This window comes from Zingiber officinale, chromosome 10B (assembly GCF_018446385.1).
Source record: "Zingiber officinale cultivar Zhangliang chromosome 10B, Zo_v1.1, whole genome shotgun sequence".
In the NCBI taxonomy this organism is placed as follows: Eukaryota; Viridiplantae; Streptophyta; class Magnoliopsida; order Zingiberales; family Zingiberaceae; genus Zingiber; species Zingiber officinale.
In genome coordinates this window covers 65,981,242-66,002,774 of record NC_056005.1, presented here as the reverse complement: position 1 = coordinate 66,002,774, position 21,533 = coordinate 65,981,242, and the positions used below count along the sequence as shown (strand labels likewise).

Here is a 21,533-nt window from a genome sequence, read left to right as displayed (position 1 = left end):
GCCGGCCGCTGGAGATGATGCCCTAACTCCCTTTCGTTTTCTGCCCGAGCTCCGCCATCGTACGCAGAAGAGAAGGAGAGAATGGTTTAAGTCACGGGAAAACAGAGCATCAACTTATCCCTTTTTATAACTTAATATTTCTGTTAACTCCTTAAATAAATTCGCTATCTTTTCTAAACAGACAAATCCAACATCAACTTATCCCTTTTATAATCCAATATTCTGTTAATTATCTTAAATAAATTCGCTACTTTTTCTAAACAAACAAATCCAACATCAACTTATCCCTTTTATAATATTCTGTTAACTATCTTAAATAAATTCGCTACCTTTTCTAAACAAACAAATCCAAGATCAACTTATCCCTTTTATAATCCAATATTCTGTTAACTATCTTAAATAAATTCGCTACCTTTTCTAAACAGAAAAATCCGTTTGCCCACCTGGTCAGCTGGGTTTTGACCGAGTCAAAGGTCGTGGGTTCAATTCTCGGCTTGGACATTTTTTTGTTGAAACTTCCTTCGTTTAGTAAAAATACCAAACGACCTCCAAAAATTACATAAAAATACTCTAAAAATCTCTAGAATATTTTAAAAGCATTTCCAAATATTTTTAAGGATATTTAGAACTCGAAATAGGGAAATTTGGGTTGTTACAATTCTCCCTACCTTATAAAAAGTTCGTCCTCGAACTTAGAATAATTCTAGATCTCTCTGTCTTATACTGTCTTTGTTAGGATCGATGATCGCGGCTAGAAAGGGGGGGTGTGAATAGCCGCCCCAAATTCTTCGTTTCTTTCTACAAACTAGGGTTAGCGCAGCGGAAATAAAAACAAGAAACGAAACTAGGAAGGAGAAGAAAATCAAACCTAACACGATGATGTAACGAGGTTCGGAGATAAACTCATACTCCTCGGCGTGTCCGTAAGGTGGACGAAGCCTATCAATCCGTCGGTGGATGAGACCCCGGAAAACCGGCTAATAACAACTCCTTCTGGGTGGAGAAACCTCGCCATAATAACTTGCAACAACAAGATAGAAATACAGCAAGGAATACAAACAATATGAATGTAAAACACCTTGCTTGCCTTCGACTGGTTTCCGTTGACGAAGCAGTGACCAATGAAGCTCACACGAAGCTTCAAGCAGAAGCGAGCTCAGCAAAGCTCAGATCACAGCAGTGAAGAAGAAGAAGCAGTAGCTTCGAACCAGAAGAAGAAGAAGAAGAAGAAGCTGACGCCTAGAAGCCCTCGATCTCCTTTTATAACCTGCACTACAAAGAGGACATCGAAGAAGACGGAGATAGCCGTTGTCACTCACAACGGATAGTTTTGGACCGATCAGGCTCCATCCTGATCGGTCCACAGAGCTCCTGATCGGTCATGGGGACCGATCAGGCTAAGCCCTCCTGGACCTTTCTGGCCTTAAGGTCTGGACCGATCAGGAATGCTCCTGATCGGTCCAGCTTCATCCTGATCGGTCCCCAGGACCGATCAGATCTTTCTCTGATCGGTCCAGGGACCGATCCCCTTCCTTTTCTCCCGAGCTTCTTGCCTTCTGATCGTTGTTTCCTGATCGATCTGCAGACTGATCAGATAGCACTCAGTAGACTACTGTTTGGTTACTGATCGGTCACCAGACCGATCCAGATACCCAGTGTATCACTGGATCGATCCACTGATCGATCCAGAGCTTGGTTTTTGCCCAAACCAAGTCCCAAGCCTTCCAAACCAATATCTGGTCAACCTTGACCTCATGCTTAGCATCTGGTCACTCCCTTGACCTGCTAAGACTCCCTACCAAGTGTCCGGTCAATCCCTTTGACCCACTTGGTCTTTCCAACACCAGATGTCCGATCATCCTTGATCCATCTGGATTTTTCCCTTGCCCGGCTTCACTCACCAGGAATTTCACCTAGCTTCACTCACTAGGACTTTTACCTGGCTTCACTCACCAGGGTTTTCCATCTGCCCGGCTTCACTCACCAGGACTTCCAAACTGCCTAGCTTCACTCACTAGGTCTTTCCCCTGCCTGGCTTCACTCACCAGGTCTTTCACTTTCACCTAGCTTCACTCACTAGGATTTTCTATCTGCCTTCCTGGTCTAGAGAACAAGCTACCGAGCCCTCTCTGACCTAGTCCGGAGAACGAGCTACCGAGCCCTCTCCGACTTCGTCCGGTCCAGAGAACGAGCTACCAAGCCCTCTTTGACCTAGTCCGGAGAACGAGCTACCGAGCCCTCTCTGACCTAGTCCGGAGAACGAGCTACCGAGCCCTCTCCGACTTCCACATCCGGTCCAGAGAACGAGCTACCGAGCCCTCTCTGACCTAGTTCGGAGAACGAGCTGCCGAGCCCTCTCCGACTTCCACATGCCAAGCTCCCATACTTGGACTTCTCCGTGCCAAGTCTCCATACTTGGACTTTTCCCGTGCCAAGCTCCCTGCTTGGACCTTTCCGTGCCAAGTCTCCATACTTGGACTTTTCCCGTGCCAAGCTCCCTGCTTGGACTTCTCGAAATAGATCAACTCAAGTCGGGTCAACCAGGTCAACCTTGACCAAGGGTTGCACCCACAACCTCCCAAGTTTCTGTTCTTGTCAAACATCAAGATACAACTTGAGTCAGGTCAACCAGGTCAACTTTGACCTAATGTTGCACCAACAATCTCCCATCAAAGTACAACTCTCTTCTATTCTCGTCAAACATCAAAATACAACTCGAGTCAGGTCAACTCGAGTCGGGTCAACCAGGTCAACCTTGACCTAAGGTTGCACCAACAGTCTTCACGCTCCTAAGTAACTTCCTCGTGCTTCTGGTTCTAAATGACTTTCACTACTAGTACTCTATGTTCCTTAGTCTCTTAACTTCTTGGTCCTTTATTATTCATTTCGCATCGTACCCATTAGTGATCCTTGGAAGGCTTGTTATCTTTTCTATCCTTTCTAAACATACTTATGTATATGAATATAAGAGAAACAAAACTTCTATCTTACAAAAGCGCATATAAGCAATTACTCCATACTGCAAATAATAAAGAAAGCATAAAAGGAAAAACTTAAATACTTTCTTACTTGAAGACGACAAGGTTGGTGCTGATGTGTGATGCTGGAGAATAGGAACTGCTCTGATACCAACTTGTAACACCCCACCCTCCTCACTACTGGACTGTGAGGGCGGAGCGCTACTGGACTACTAACTTTACTTAACTATCCTTGTTCACATGTTGATAGAAATTCCTAAAACTCTCAGAGAACTCAAAACATACAATTAACTAGCAGCGGAAGACTAAATGACTCATCTAATACATTCTTAATAAATGATAATCTTAATAAATTCTTATGCTAGGTCCCAAGGCTTCTATAGTCCAGGCATCACACATCCATCCGCACCTCCTTGTCGCCTTCCTTTGCTATAACTTTTCCTTTCCTTTATCTGCAGTAAGAGGAAAATGCATCTATAAGCAAAATTACTTAGTATGCGCTATCTAACTCACAAAACTCGAATATGCATGTGAATATACTGAAATCTAAAAGCTGAATGCTCAAAAGGAAAACTACTCATGCACATCTACAAGCAAAAGAAACATACTGAAATGCTAAACGTGTATAACAAATCTATACAATCATGCTAGCATAATCTTGCTGAATTTTAAACACTTTCTGAATCTTATTTTACTTGTTTAAAAATTTATACTTTAATACTTCAAAATAATAATCAACTTTCTTCTTGGGCCCAGGCGTAGTACCATCTTATGCGCGTTCCCTAATAGGTTGGGGTAGCGAGCCACCAATCCTAAAAGAGCAGACCTCGGTCTACCAGGGCCAAGACCTCAGATTTGTTTAACGACAACCTCGGAAGTCGGGTACTAGCCTCTTAAATAAAGTAAAATACTTGTTATCTTTTATTACTTCTAATATATAATGCCTCGACATTTTCTTTAAGCACCTTGTGTGCCAAAATCCTTAAAGTCTTGACTTTGAGATCTAATTAAGGACTTGGCCTTTCTCTTTCTTTTCTTTTTCTTTCTTACACTTGTTAATACTTCTAATAAAAGAATGCTTCTTTAAAAACTGAAATGTTTAAACAAATTCTAACTTTGAAATGCATAAACAAAAATCTGCATACTATGCTAATCAAAATTCTGCATACTATACTAATCAAGATTCTGCATTCTATGCTACACTATTTCTGCATACTATGCAAATATAAATTCTGCACTATAATATTTAACCAAATTGCACTATAATCTTTTTCTTTAAAAACTGCACTATAAGTTCCACCAAAAATCTGCACTACAAGTTCCACAAAAAATCTGCACTATAAATTCCACAAAAAAATCTGCACTACAAGTTCCACCAAAAATCTGCACTATAAACTTTAAAGAAGTCTGTACCATAAACTCTTAAGAAATCTGCACTATAAGCTCTAAAGAAATCTGCTCTAAAGAAATCTGTATTTTAAGCTCTAAGAAATCTGCACTACAAGCTCTAAAGAAATCTGCTCTAAAGAAATTTGCATTTTAAGCTCTAAGAAATCTGCACTATGAGCCTAAATAAAGATCTGCACTATAAGCTTAATTAAAAATCTACACTACAAGCTTAATTAAAATCTGCACTATAAGCCTAAATAAAAATCTACACTATAAGCTTAATTAAAATCTGCACTATAGGCTTAATTAAAAATCTGCACTATAAGCTTAATTAAAACCTGCACTATAGGCTTAATTAAAAATCTGCACTATAAGCTTAATTAAAATCTGCACTATAAGCCTACATAAAAATCTGCACTATAAGCTTAATTAAAATCTGCACTATAGGCTTAATTAAAAATCTGCACTATAAGCGCTTCTTATGCTTCGAATTCAAGAAGAACAAAGGTCTGAAACTACTCCTACTGCAGGTGAGAAGCACTTACCTTGATTCTTGGACTCACAACCGAACAAAAAGGGCTTCTAGGACCTTGGCCGGCCGCCGGAGATGATGCCCTAACTCCCTTTCATTTTTTGCCCGAGCTCCGCCATCGTACGCAGAAGAGAAGGAGAGAATGGTTTAAGTCACGGAAAAACAGAGCATCAACTTATCCCTTTTTATAACTTAATATTTCTGTTAACTCCTTAAATAAATTCGCTATCTTTTCTAAACAGACAAATCCAACATCAACTTATCCCTTTTATAATCCAATATTCTGTTAATTATCTTAAATAAATTCGCTACTTTTTCTAAACAAACAAATCCAACATCAACTTATCCCTTTTATAATATTCTGTTAACTATCTTAAATAAATTCGCTACCTTTTCTAAACAAACAAATCCAAGATCAACTTAACCCTTTTATAATCCAATATTCTGTTAACTATCTTAAATAAATTCGCTACCTTTTCTAAACAGAAAAATCCGTTTGCCCACCTGGTCAGCTGGGTTTTGACCGAGTCAAAGGTCGTGGGTTCAATTCTCGGCTTGGACATTTTTTTGTCGAAACTTCCTTCGTTTAATAAAAATATCAAATGACCTCCAAAAATTACATAAAAATACTCTAAAAATCTCTAGAATATTTTAAAAGCATTTTCAAATATTTTTAAGGAGATTTAGAACTCGAAATAGGGAAATTTGGGTTGTTACAGAATCTCTGGATTCGTCCTAAAATTTGGGACGAATCCAGAGATTCGTCCCAAACTTTGGGACGAATTCCTGGATTCGTCCCAAAATTTGGGACAAATCCAGGATTCGTCCCAAAAATAAAAATATTTTTAAATAAATAATATCAAACACCTAAGGCTTAAATATGGACCTAGAGACATCGGAATTTAATGAAACAAGTTTCTATGCATCCGTATCGTTGAGCTGATCGTAAATATGTCAACATCCTTAATTTTTAATTAATATTTTCAGTGATTTAAATTTTTAACACCAAATTAGGTCAAATTAGGATTAAAAAATTCCAAAAATATATATATTTCGTAAAAAATAATTTTATTGATGGATTTACGATCAGGACAATGATACGAGCACATAGAAACTTGTTTTATCAAATTCCGATATCTCTAGGTCCGTATTTAAGGCGTCCAATTTTATTTTTTTTTAAATAATTAAATTTTTGAGACGAATCTCTGGATTCGTCCCAAAATTTGGGACGAATCCAGAGATTCGTCCCAAACTTTGGGACGAATTCATGGATTCATCCCAAAACTTGGGACGAATCCAGGATTCATCCCAAAACTAAAAATATTTTTAAATAAATAATATCAAACACCTAAGGCTTAAATATGGACCTAGAGGCATCGGAATTTGATGAAACAAGTTTCTATATATCCGTATCATTGAGCTGATCATAAATAAGTCAACATCCATAATTTTTAATAAATATTTTTGGTGATTTGAATTTTTAAGACCAAATTAGGTCAAATTGGGATTAAAAAATTCCAAAAATATATATATTACGTAAAAAATATTTTTATTGATAGATTTACGATCAGGACAATGATACGAGCACATAGAAACTTGTTTCATCAAATTCCGATGTCTCTAGGTAGATATTTTTTAAAACATATATAGGTTGATACTAACTAAAAAGGTGTTGTGTATTGAACGGTTGTAAATTAGTATCCGAAAGCTTAAATATGGACATAGAGACCTCGTAATTTGATGAAACAAGTTTTTAAGCATCCGTATCGTTGAGCTGATCGTAAATACGTCATCATCCATAATTTTTAATAAATATTTTCGGTGATATGAATTTTTAAGACCAAATTAGGTCAAATTGGGATTAAAAAATTCCAAAAATATATATATTTGATTAAAAATATTTTTATTGAAAGATTTACGATCAGGACAATGATACGAGCACATAGAAACTTGTTTCATCAAATTCTGATGTCTCTAGGTCCGTATTTAAGACGTCCAATTTTGTTTTTTTTTTTTAATAATTAAATTTTTGGGACGAATCTCTGGATTCGTCCCAAACTTTGGGACGAATTCCTGGATTCGTCCCAAAAATAAAAATATTTTTAAATAAATAATATCAAACACCTAAGGCTTAAATATGGACCTAGAGACATCGGAATTTGATGAAACAAGTTTCTATGCATCCATATCGTTGAGCTGATCGTAAATACGTCAACATCCTTAATTTTTAATTAATATTTTCAGTGATTTAAATTTTTAACACCAAATTAGGTCAAATTAGGATTAAAAAAATTCCAAAAATATATATATTTGGTAAAAAATATTTTTTTTGATGGATTTACGATCAGGACAATGATACAAGCACATAGAAACTTGTTTCATCAAATTCCGATATCTCTAGGTCCGTATTTAAGGCGTCCAATTTTGTTTTTTTTTTAATAATTAAATTTTTGGGATGAATCTCTGGATTCGTCCAAAAATTTGGGACGAATCCAGAGATTCATCCCAAACTTTGGGACGAATTCCTGGATTCGTCCCAAAATTTGGGACGAATCCAGGATTCGTCCCAAAACTAAAAATATTTTTAAATAAATAATATCAAATACCTAAGGCTTAAATATGGACCTAGAGACATCGGAATTTGATGAAACAAGTTTTTATGCATCCTTATCATTGAGCTAATCGTAAATACGTCCTCATCCATAATTTTAATCTCATATATTTAGTGTGGTGATTTTTTAACCCGAATTTGACTTAATTCAGGTAAAAATAAAACATCGAAGGCTGATATCTTGACTTACAGACATCAGAATTTGATGAAACAAGTTTCTATGCGTTCGTATCATTGACCTGATCATAAATATGTCATCATCCATAATTTTAAATTATGGTTTTTAGTGATTCAATTTTTTAACTCGAAATTAGGTCAATTTGGGATTAAAAAAATTCTAAAAATAAATATATATGATCAAAAATATTTTTATTTTTGTATTTACAATCAGGACAATGATACGAACATATAAAAACTTGTTTCATCAAATTCTGATATCTCTAGGTCCGTATTTATTCCTTTTGATTTTGTTCCTTTTTTATTTAAAAAAATTTAAATTCTGGGACAAATTTCTGAATTCGTCCCAGATTTTGGGACGAATCCATGGATTTGTCCCAAAATTTGGGACGAATCCATGTATTTGTCCCAAATTTAGGGACGAAATTGGGAACAAAAAATATTTGTTCCTAATTAACCCTAGATCTAGATCTCAGCCCAATTCTTTTTCCCTTCCCTCATTTCTTTCCTCTCTCTCTCCCCCGTTCCCCCTTCCCAGCTGCGATTTCCAGGGTTTCGGCCACATCTCCGACCGACGACGGCATGATCTGTGATGATCGCTTGATCTCCGGCGGTGGAAGGTTTTCGTTTGGTAAGCACTCTGCCCTCGGATCTCTCTCTCTAGGCGTCGCGCCGCCGCCAGCCGCGTGCATGGCCGGCGGCGGCAGGCGCTGCATGGCCGGCGGCGGCAGGCGCTGCCTGGCCGCAGGCGCCAAACCCTGCCTGGCCTCCGGCAGGCCCTGCATGGCCTCCGACAGGCCCTGCCTTGCCTCCAGCTGGCCCTGCCTGGACTGCCGCCTCCGGCAGTCCCTGTCTAGCTGCCGGCAGGCCGCTGCCTGGCCGGCGTGTGGCTGGTCGCTGCCTGGCCGGCGTGTGGCTGGCCACTGCCAGGCGATGGCTGGATGGCATATGGCTACCGCCGTGGACCTTCTTAAATTTAAGTTAATATTCGAAAAATACTGTCTTAATTGATAATGTTGTTTGTGCAGGTCTCATTTTGGCGTGATCTCAGTGTAGTTGAAGACAGCTATATTTGTTGACCTCTTTTCGGTATTCTTAAGTTTACTATTATGCATTTACTAATTTGTATATGAAGTTAGCTTTAAATAATTATATTATAGTTGATTAATTGCGTTCCTTCTTTTTGATTAGCTGTTGTTTTTGTTTTGTCTTCAATGATAAGATTTATCTATAGTAACTTTTAATAATGTTTAACATGAATAGTTAAATTCAGGTAAAATGCAGAATGAGCAAAGTTGGATGTATAAAAAAAATTTGCCTAATCGTCAGGGGTTAACTCCTGAGTTTATCACTGGATTGAGGCAATTTTTAAATTTTGCATCTAGTCAAGTTATGTATATGGATGGCAAGAAGATAAGGTGCGCGTGTAGAAAATGTCACAATGGAAAATTTCTACCCACTGATAAAGTTGAAGAACATCTTTGTAGATTTGGTTTTACTCCGAATTATTATAATTGGACAAGTCATGGCGAACCATTCATATCTGATGAGGATTATGGACGGAATTTTCAAGCCTCTGCTAGTGGGGATCAGAGTTATTATGAACAATTCAATCCATATCAGAGGATGGTAATTGATGCAAGTTGTCAGAATTATATTCCCGAGACTCTTGGTGCAAGTTCTAGTTTTCCTCCAACAAGTGAACAAATGTTTGCCACTAATACATTGCCGTTGGAGGAGCCTGATGTACCAGGTCTGGATGAAATATATTACAAATTTCAAGAAGTATTGAGTGCTGCAAATGAACCATTATATTCTGGTTGTGACAGTCAGACTAAATTATCTCTCACATCCAGATTATTAAATATAAAGGCAGATCATAATATGTCGCAAGATTGTTTTAATGATATTGTTCAAGCGTTTGACGATACATTGCCACGTGATCACAATTTGCCTCTTGATTTTTACAATATGAAAAAACTGGTGAAAGATTTAGGTCTTCCGGTTGAAAGAATTGATGTTTGCAGAGATGGTTGTATGTTATATTGGGGAGATGATGCAGATGTAGAGGTTTGTAAATTTTGTAATCAAGATAGGTATAAGACAACCAGAAGGAGTCAACAACGACGTAAAGCACACAGCCAGTTGTTTTATTTACCTTTAACTCCTAGGTTACAAAGATTGTATGCATCAAAGGCAACTGCGGAACACATGACTTGGCATGCAACTCATCAAACAGAAGAGGGTTTAATGTGTCATCCATCAGATGCAGATGCGTGGAAAAATTTTGATAGAACGTATCCAGATTTTGCAAAGGAGACTAGAAATATTAGATTATGTCTCTGTGCTGATGGATTTGCTCCGTTTGGTAAATCAGGAAGAAATTATTCTTGTTGGCCAGTTATCTTAACGCCGTATAATCTTCCACCTGGGATGTGCATGAAAACACCTTATATGTTTTTAACATTGGTTGTACCAGGTCCGCAAAATCGAAAGAAGTTAATAGATATTTTTATGCAACCTCTGATAGCAGAACTTAAACAACTATGGGATGAAGGTGTTCCTACATACGATGTTCATTCTAACCAGATGTTTATACTGAAGGCTGCTCTTCTTTGGACCATAAATGACTTTCCAACTTATGGTATGCTATCAGGTTGGAGTACTGCTGGGATCTTGGGATGCCCAATATGTATGGAGAGATCAAAGTCATTCAGATTGAAACACGGAAAGAAACCAAGTTATTTTGATTGTCATAGGCAATTCTTACCAACAAATCATAAGTTCAGAAAGAATAAAGATGAATTCACTAAAAATAGGATCGAAAGAACACTTTCGCCATTGAGATTGACAGGTCAAGATATTTGGTACAGAGTGCATCACTTTCCCTCTGTTATTGAACAACCATATGGTACAACATATGAATATGGGAGTACACATAAATGGACTAAACGAAGTATATTTTGGGATTTACCGTATTGGTTTAGTCATTTGATACATCATAATCTCGATGTAATGCATATTGAGAAGAATGTTTTTGATAATCTGATAAATACTGTGATGGATATCACCGGAAAAACAAAAGACAATCTCAATGCAAGAAAAGATATGCGACTCATATGTAAAAGACCCACTCTTGATGTCGATGAAAATAGTAGGGGACCAAAGCCAAAGGCAATTTATACATTAAATAAGGATTAAAGATGTGTCCTATGTGAATGGTTGAAATCTTTGAAATTTCCATATGGGTATGTCTCTAATCTTGGAAGATGTGTCGATATGAAAGAATGGAAGTTAATTGGTATGAAAAGTCATGATTGTCATATCATAATGCAAAGACTGATTCCTATTGCTTTTAAGGAACTCTTACCACAATTTGTATGGGGAGCGATTACGGAGTTAAGTATTTTCCTACATGATATTTGCTCAACAGTTTTGAGACGTTCACACATGGAGAAGTTAGAGAGAGATATTCCAATCATTTTGTGCAATTTGGAAAGGATATTTCCACCCTCTTTTTTTGACTCCATGGAGCATCTTTTGGTTCACTTACCATATGAGGCCAAAGTTGGAGGACCCGTCCATTTTCGATGGATGTATCCATTTGAAAGGTAGAGTGTCTTATTTGTATAATTCGACTGTTTGAATGCAAAAAAAAAAATACTTCTACTCGTGGATCATTTATATATATATATTTAATATAATTTTATATATCTTCAACAGATTCTTATATCATTTGAAGAAAAAGGTGAAAAATAAAGCACGAGTTGAAGCCTCTATTGTTAATGCATACATTGTGGAGGAAGTCACCACTTTTGCATCATATTATTTTGAACCTCATGTTCAATGCATAAGGCGAAGAGCGGGCAGAAATGATGAGGGTCCTATTGATCCAAATGTTATCTCATTTTCAATTTTTAACTACCTTGGTCGACCAAGTGGACCATGTAAACAAAGATACTTAACTGGCAAAGAATGGCGGGCAGCCCAAACATATATTTTACTAAATTGTCCAGAAGTATCATCATATTACGAGTAAGTATATATTTTTATTTTTATTTTTATATTTTTTCAATTGTTTGTGTAACAATATGTTTTTTTGAGTAGGATATTTACCAACTTATATTCTGAATTATCGACACAAGAGTTCGATCGATTTTGTGAAGAAGAATTTGCTGCATGGTTCAAATCATATGTAAGTAAAAAATCTATATTATGTTGATACATATGCATACTTTTAACAATTTGTGTTTTGACCTTAGGTTCAAGCTAATCAAGCTCACCTTGAGCAAGAATGGCTAATCCATCTGTCATGGGGTCCAAATTCATGCGTACACACTTGGCCAGCATATTTCATAAATGGATATAATTTTCATACTCAAGACTATGGAATGGGCAAGAATACCATGAATAGTGGGGTGTGCGTATCGTCATCCAATGAAGGAGGTGCAAGCAATGATTTTTATGGTTTGTTGGATGAAATTATAGAAGTAGAATATCCAGGACCACAAATGCAAGTTATATTATTTATGTGTCGCTGGTTTGACCCTGTTAGAGGGATGAAAGTGCATCCACATTATAATTTAGTTGAAATAAATCATAAGAGATTTTATAAGAGATATGAACCATTTGTGTTGGCACAACAAGCAATTCAAGTATTCTATTCTTCATATCCGAATTTGAAACGCGATAAGATTGATTGGTGGGCTGTTTGTAAAACTAAAGCAAGAAAAAAAATTGAGGCACGTTGGGAAAACATTGCATATCAACAAGAGGAAGTTTCAAACACCTTTCAGACTGAGGAATATATTATTCCAACTTTACGAGATCCCAACGGTGTAGTAATCAACGTGGATAGAAGTGAAATTGATGATGAGGAGGAGGAGGAAGGAGAGGAGGAGGAAGATGAGGAAGAGGAAGAGGAGGAGGAAGAGGAAGAGGAGGATGAGGATGATAATGATAATGATGACTTTGATTTTTGATTATGGGTAAGTTTTGTTAGCTTATTTAAAGAAATTTCCCTTATTTTATTGTATATACTGTCTCTTTTATAATTTGATTTACTTTATCTGTTAACACATTGTATTTGTTCCTACAGGTCATCAGAGGTCACATTTCATAAATTTCCCCTCCACCCTTTTCCATAATCTTTACATAATAATGGTAAGTTTTAAATTATCCTTTGTTATGTATCAGATCTGTAATTAACTTTATTAAATTATTGAAATTTCCAGCATATATTTCGACGTGGTGGACGTAGACGGCGGCCACAGGACCAGACACATCCATCACCTGCCAGTGAGCCTATGCCACCCCCTACTCAGGCAGGCCCATCCCATGTGTCTTCTCCACCGGCATCATATTCCCCTGCCAGTGTACCTATGCCACCCCTTCATTAGCCGGGCCCATCTCATGTACCTTCTGCACCGGTTTCATATTCGCCGCCACAAGTACCTTACCCAGAGCAGTTACCTGTCCACTCAGATCCTCCTGACTCAGCAAGAAACTCATTTGCTGAGTTTAGGAATGATAGAGCTCCTTTAGTCCCCATCGGTGATTCGTAAGTACTATAAAATATTTTATTTGTTAGACCTATCTTAATTATTTAACATCGTTATTTTGTAATTTAATGCAGCTTTGAAAATCCGGTACAAGTTGTTTGAGAAATAAATAGAATCGTGAACAACCATTGGGGAGGGGATTCTATGACATATTCAAGCACTCCACCGGCCATAAAACAACTTTGGTGGAGTGAGTTCAAAGTATATTTTCTTGAGTTTACTTCAATTTTACAGTTTTTATATAATAAAATAAATTTCTATTTCAGCGCTTAAATAATTGGGACCCGAATGACGAAATGGAGATACGAAGAATATTTTAAAAAAAATGTGGCGATCACATTAGACATGTATTAAGTCACGCAAAGAGTCGGGGGAAAAAGCCAAACTTCATCACTGAAGAAAATTGGGAGAGGATCACTATATTTTGGGCAACGGAGGAAAGTAAACAAAGGAGTGACCTGAATAGAATGAATCAATCTCACAATTCTGGTGACTCAAGTGCTATATATGCAGGAGGCTCCATTAACATAGATGAGCATAGACGGAGAATGGTAATTGTTTCACTCTTTCACAAATTTTTAATATATATCAAATTATTTCATTATTTGAAATAATGTTTTTTTAGACCAAGGAGACAGGGAAGGAGCCTTCTTTCATTGATACTTTCACTCGCACTTTTAAAAAAAAAGATAACACATGGAGTGGGGCGAGAGCAAAAGCAGTCAAGGTTGGATTTAATATTTATTTTACCTTAATATATGATTTAAATTTAATTAGTTACCTATGATTATTGTCTTAATATTATATGTGTTTCTATTATATCTAATTAATATCGAATGTGTTTTACAAAACAGGAAAAATATGATCAACTCGAGCTAGCCCAAACATGCTCACAAGCTGGTATCGATAGTCAGGGGTCTGAAGAGTCTGTTGGCAATAATTTGAGTTTATGGTTAGAGGCCAGTGGAGGACCAAAAGGGGGAAGGATATTGGGGATGAGTTCCTTGAGTAGAACCCAAAGATTAGTTGGAACTTCTACCTCCACATCAGCACTTACGACCCAAATAAATACCTTGACTGATGAGGTTAGCCATCTGAAGGAAATAATATCGCAAAGAGATCAAGAAAGGGTGCAAAGAGACATAGAACGGGCTAATTTGGAGAAAGATATTAGAGATATGCGCCGACAACAAGAATTAATCATGCAACACCTTCAGTTGAGCTCCGCTCAAAGTCTGAATCCTCCCAATGACGACGATGATGATGCCTACGATGATAACGATGATGGCGGTGATGGTTTTTGATGATTTTAATAATGTATGATGAATTTTTTTTCTCATGTTTACTGCTTTACACATTAATCAATGGTTTTTTAACTTTTCAACTCTGCCATTTGTAGGTTAAGTCTGTTGTCTTCTTGCACTGTTCCACTGTCAATGTATGATATGACTTATCTTTGACGTAGACTAATCTATATGATTCTTAGTTGTGTACCAGTAACAAAATTAAAGCATAACTAGGCAATATGAATGGAGTCTCTAATACTCTGACTTTATTTTTGTCCTGATTTGATAATGTTGTTTGTGCAGGTCTCAATTTGGTGTGATCTCAGTGTAGTTGAAGATAGCTGTATTTGTTCACCTCATTTCGGTATTCCTAAGTTCATTAATATGCATTTACTGATCTATATATAAAGTTAGCTTTAAATAATTATGTTATAGTTGTTTAATTATATAAAGTTAACTTTAAATAATTATGTTAAAGTTAACTTTAAATAGTTGTTTAATTGTGTGCCTTCTTTTTGATAAGCTGTTCTTTCTTGTTTTATCTTCAATGATAACGATGCATAAAAGTTCTGAATTTGATCTATGTACAGTCTCAAAATTATATAGATACATAAAAGTTCTATATTTCATCTAGAATTACATCACACTATTCTAAAATTCTTTAATATATAACGATGCATCCTCCTACCTAATATTTTGCAAAGAGTTGTTAAAAATGTGCTAAAGTTATTCATATGAAATTGTCAACTAATTAACACAATGAAATGAACAATTATTTTAAACATCCTTTAGTTTACATTAAATACCAACCAAAGACAAAACTATAAATTCAGCAAATTAAAATGAAAAATAAAGTTAACTAAGTGAGAAAATTTGAACCCTAATACCATACACAAGATCTCTCTCTTTCTCTCTATATGATGTGTCAATTATATTAGTTTGTATCATAGTTACGATACATGTACTTAGCTTCAAAATAATTCTTATAATTTTATTTACCGTTGCTATGACATGGATGATTCATATCGTTGCTAAATAGGGCTTTTATTAGAATGTTTAAGGAATTTCACATTTATGTCTTGTTTCCAATTATTCTTGTTACATGGTCATATCGTATAATTTTTACAATCTTTCTTGTTACACTTGATCTAGTTTATTTGTTTGTTGTTATGTAGGCAAAGGATATTTGATGGGGATTAAAGATTTTGTGGCACACGAAGATGACTATATGTATTCTTAGTGTTCTTGGATGGATGATGGACTTTGTTGAACTTTGTATCAAAACATTTGGTTGTTGAACTTTGTATCATATTTTTTAGCAGCTTGGATGGATTATGGATCTTGTAAACTTTGTTGGAATCTTTATATTTCTTGAATTATGAGTTGATGTGTTGAATGTTAAATTAGGATGTGTTGAAATATTAAATTAGGATGTGTTGAATGCATATTATTTGTTATTTGAATTTGTTTATGTATTTATGGATTGTATTGTAGAAATAAATTGAATCTGGAAAAAATACTTGTTATAGGGACGAATTTGGCAACGAAAATTATTTGTCCCAATTCTATCGTAATTTGGGACAAAATTATTTTCGTCCCAGAATTCGTCCTAGAATCTGGGACGAATTTTGGGACGAATTTTGTGGATTCGTCCCAAAATTCGTCCCAGAATCTGCGACGAATTCTGGGACGAATTTTGTGGATTCGTCCCAAAATTCGTCCCAAAATCTGCGACGAATTCTGGGACGAATTTTGTGGATTCGTCCCAAAATTCGTCCCAGAATTTGGGACGAATTCTGGGACAAAAATTTATCTTATGATTATCAAAATCGTGGGCAAGTTTTTGTTGCCAAATTCGTTGCCAGTTTTGTAACAAATTTATTATTCGTTGCAAACTTAGGAACAAAAATGGCAACAAAAAAAATTTTGTCACCGAATTTGTCCCCAAATTTGTTGCAATATTAGGGACAAACTTGGCAACAAAAATGAATTTGTCACCGAATTCGTCCCCAAATTTGTTGCAAAAATACAAATAAATTTGTCAGGACAAATTATGTGATTCGTCCCCAAATTCGTTCCTAAGTTTGCAACAAAAATAATTTTCGTTGCAAATTTGTATACTTTTTTGCAACGAATTTGGGGACGAAAATTTTATTCGTCGCCAAATTCGTCCCCAAATTCGTTCCCAAATTTGCAACAATCCATAATTCGTTCCAAAAGTTGGCATCAACCATTTTGGGATGAAAAAATTTTCGTCCCTGATTTTGTCCCAAAAATTTTTGCAACGATTTTTTTTTTAAAATTCGTCCCCAATTTTGTCCCAAAATGTCTTTTTTTTTTTAGTGAGATTACGCAAATTATTAAAAAGAAATAATGATGGCACTATTTGTATACATGATTCACCAACCTATAAGCCTATTAAATTGGACTAACTAAATATGAATTGATTAGCACATTTTCTTATGTAAATATGAGCACGTACTTTAGTACGGCATGCTAGTACAACAGAATGTATCAATCAAAATAAATCCATAATTGACTCTTGCCTCAATCCTCAACCAAGAAACCATACAAATATCAGTAAAAGTAAAAATAGTGAGTATGAGATACTTGGCTAAACTGATTTGCTGAAAGTAAAGTTCATGCATTTCGAAGACTAGCCTCTATCTTAAGGTCCATATCCACTCCAGAAACAGATGAAGCAAAAACTCCAAACTTATCACAAATTTGTTGAGCAACCTTCAAATTTCCCTTGGATTAGGTCCATTCAGAATGAAATATCTGGAACCTTACAATAGATGATCTTACAACTAGTCAACTGGAGGCAATGAAGAAAAATTTAACAACATACCTATGTAAAGCTCGTTCATGAAGAAGTTGTAGCTTAAGAAACTAGATGTGTTGATTTGATAAAGAAAAAAATTTATTTTCTGCAAGTTTCAGTGCATTAAATGCCTTTGAAAGGAAATGATAACATCTTTCATAAGAAAGAAATTAATGTAGATGAGGAAAAAATAATTTTGGTGCCGCATCAAAAATATCTCAAATACATCAATTTATTTACCTTTCACACTAAACCAACAAAATATTATCACACAATAGGAAGAAAGAAAATTAGTTCACTTCAAACATCTCGGTCAAGTGAATAAGAAAGACTGGAGAATACAGTCACATGAAATTTAGGGTGAGTAGATAATTACCAGTATATCCTTTGAATACACTCAAATGTTGTATTAGTTTTGCATATGCTAGTGATAACTCTGATGAATTGAGTAAAATCAAGTCATATTGGTTTAGATAATTCATCCATTCACAATTTGCAAAAAAAGATGTCGCCAAGACATTTATCCTAGTAAGATACCTTATAGCATCAGCAAAGCACGTTGCATAAACCAAAGCATTCATCCAAACCAACGAAGAGCTTAAGAAAAAAAATAAAAGATAAAATGAACTATATAAAGTTAATGTTACTATCAAGTTTAACTCATAGTAGCAATCATGTAGGATATCACATAGGATTATAGCTGCTAGATGACAGAAAATTCTCTTTAGAATAAATAAAGGTTGAGCATCATATTGTAGAAAATACATAGATTGACAATACTGATAAAACTAACTAGAATTAAAAAGTGATCCTTGACATTATACTTCCACTAAATGAGAGATGTAAGAAACATCACCAAAAAACATCGTCAAAGCTATGTAGTACCAAAATAATAAAACATCTCAATTGCAAAAAAGCAAGCAAACAATAATAGCAACAAAATTTAATATATTCACCATATTTATAGAGCCAATGACCAACTAGTTCCATGGAAAGCTCAATTCTTTTCAATAGTAACTGGGGTAGGCAATAAGCATGATACTTTAGAGAATTACCAGTAATAGTGTAACGCCCGCCCTTCTACTTAACCTTAACTTACAGGACAGACGTTACCCTTTCTGTATATATAAATTTTTTGGCATTCTTACACATTATGTACGGTTCAGCCTGTAGGTCTACTTTCATTTGTTCAACTGATAGAACATGACTTGGAGCCAAGCAAAGCTGCACGACCGTCGGAATCCAAACGACCGTGTCCCCTTGGCTGAGAGAGAGAGGTACACGGTCGTGTGAATCCACACGGCCATGTCCCCTTGGCCTAGGGGAAGGAGTGCACGACCGTGTGAATCCACACGGCCGTGTCACCTTGGGCGAGGAGAAAAAGTGCACGGTCGTGTGAATTCACATGGTCGTGTCACCTTGACAGAGAGGAAGGGGTGTACGACCGTGTGAATCCACACGGCTATGTCATCTGGGGCTGAGAAGAAGAGGTGCACGGCTGTGTGAATCCACACGACCATGTCACCTTGGCCGAAAGCAGGGAGTAGGGGACTGTGTGAGTCCGCACGGCCGTGACATGGGTCGTGCGGAGGTCACCCCTTGCTCCATAAGCGAGGTTGTTCTCCCCTGTGTACTCATCCTTGTCTTACCATTCTATCCCATTACTTGAGGAGGAATCTTTGACACACCAATTACTACCAAACCGTAAATTCATCATAATGACCCTTACTAGTGTTGCACGTGGAGCGGAAATAAAGAAATACATTAGGCCCAAGGTTTAACATAGCTAATTCCAAGATCTTCTTCCACTGTTCCGTCGCACACACACACAAAACACTACTCCTGCTGCCTCCTCCTACTTGATCTTTCCTTTACCTTTATCTGTAGTATAAAGAAATGCAAATCTATAAGTGAATGCTTAGTAAGTACCATCTACTCGCAAAACGATGCATTTAAAGAAAACATGTTTTCTTTTTAAAAACTGATTGCGGAAAGCACAAAACTTACACTTGACCATAATTCATGCTAAAACACATAAATCAGAATTAGATACACGACATGTATTTTTAAATAGATTGATCATGCAAAACATCAACTCAAACCATGCTAGTAATATAAAGAAAATATGAATCATGGCATATTATAGAGTTCATCAATGCTTCCCTTTTAACTCAAGTTCTCGAACTTAGGAAGCTTCCACTAAGACAACCAATGAATTTTGAAATATTTATATTACATAACTAGTGAAAATAGTAAACAACTTGCTTTGGGCCCCAACATTGTACCACTTTGCGCGCATCCTTAATAAAATCCGAGATAGCTAATCCCAAACCCATTAAGGTACTACTAGGCGGTCTAGGAGCCTAGGGGTGATCTAGGAGCCCACTCATGGACTTTTTGTCCAGTACATGTCTTTCTAAAGTAAAATACTTTCCTTTAACTATTGATTTCTTGTACTTACACTTGCTTGTCATTTAAACAAATACCTTATGTGTGCTTAGTTCTCCCTCACTTATAGGGAAGTACTTTAGAGTACTTGATTATGCTTCTTAGCCCCAATCTAAATGGGAAGCGATTCAAGGTACTCTAACATGCTCTTAATCCAAAAACTTAGGAGGACATCATACAATCATAACACGTATCTTCCTTACCATGCATTAACATAACCCAACATGTATCTTCTTTACAGGCATAAAAACCATAACACCGTATGCATTATTGAAACAACTTATACTGCAGGTGAGTAGTACTTACATCTTTTCACTAGATCTTACTATTATATGGTGTAGGGAAGACAATCCTCTCTTGCACGCTTTAATCTCCAAGACACCCTTCCTCGCGCGAACTACCTCCTTGGGAGAGACCCTCCCCTTAGATTCTCCCCTTGAAAAGCCTTAAGACTTGGAGCCCAAGGGTTCTTGGCCAACACTTGAAAGGAGGAAGAAGAAGTTTCGGCTAGAGGAGAAGATAAAAATGAAAATTAGGTTTTGATCTCATCCATCCCTTTTTATACTAAGTGGAAGTTGAAGCATCTCTTCACACAAAACCTACATATAATCAATTATTTCATATTGCTCATGTGATGCTTTACCACCACCTAATGGCTACTTAAACCAATCTCAACTAAGAGGTCTCGGGTTCAAATCCTAATTTGGGCCATTTATGAATATATTTTTGTTTCTTTTCTCTTCTTCTATTCCTTTTTGCTCTTTTTGGAAGAAAGGAAATTTATGGGTGTTACAATCCCCATACCTTATAAAAAGTTCATCCTCGAACTTAGAACAATTGTGGATTCTTCTGCCTCATATCGTCCTTGCGTTCCCATGTTGCCTCTTTATACCGTTGACTTTGCCACATCACTTTTACTAATGGTATCTCTTTGTTCCTCAGCTTCTTAACTTCTCGATCTATTATCTGAATAGGTCAATTTTCATAACTGAGATCCTCTTGAAATTATACTGTCTGTGGCTCAATCACTTGGTTTACTTCGGAAATATGCTTCTTCAGTATTGAGACATGGAATACATTATGAATGGCTGACATTTCCTGCGGTAGTTCCAGCTCGTAAGCTACCTTGCCAACCCTTCTAGTGATCGGGTATGACCCCACATAACGTGGACTCAACTTTCCTTTCTTTCCAAACCTCATCACTCCTTTCATAGAAGTTACTTTGAGAAACATTAAGTCCCCAACATCGAATTCTAGTGGTCTACAACGCACATCCGTATAGCTCTTTTGCCGGCTTTGAGCAGTTTCTATCCTCTGGCGAATGTTCTTAATGACTTTGGTGGTGTCCTTGATAAGATCTGTTTGGAGTCCCATTTCTTTCTTTTCGCCACCTTCATACCAACAGATAGGGGATCTACATCTCCACCCATATAGAGCCTCGTAGGATGTCATTCCGATAGTAGCTTGATAGCTATTATTATATGCGAATTCTGCTAAGCATAGGTATCGACACTAGATCCCTTTGAAATCTAAGGCAGAAGCCTATAGCATATCATCCAGAACTTGATTTACTCGTTCTGTTTGCCCATCTGTTTGAGGATGAAATGTTGTGCTAAACTGCAGCTTAGTGCCAAGAGCTCTCTGAACACACTCCCAGAAGTGTGAAGTAAAGCGACCATCTCTATCAGAAATTATGGTTTTGGGAACTCCATGCAATCTGATAACCT

The 21,533-nt window shown here is 36.6% G+C and overlaps 1 pseudogene; it reads right to left on the bottom strand.

Moving 5' to 3' along the window:
- Positions 1 to 21,180, bottom strand: part of LOC122029173 — a 40,024-nt pseudogene extending 18,844 nt beyond the window's left edge.
- Between the last annotated feature and the right edge of the window lie 353 nt (positions 21,181 to 21,533).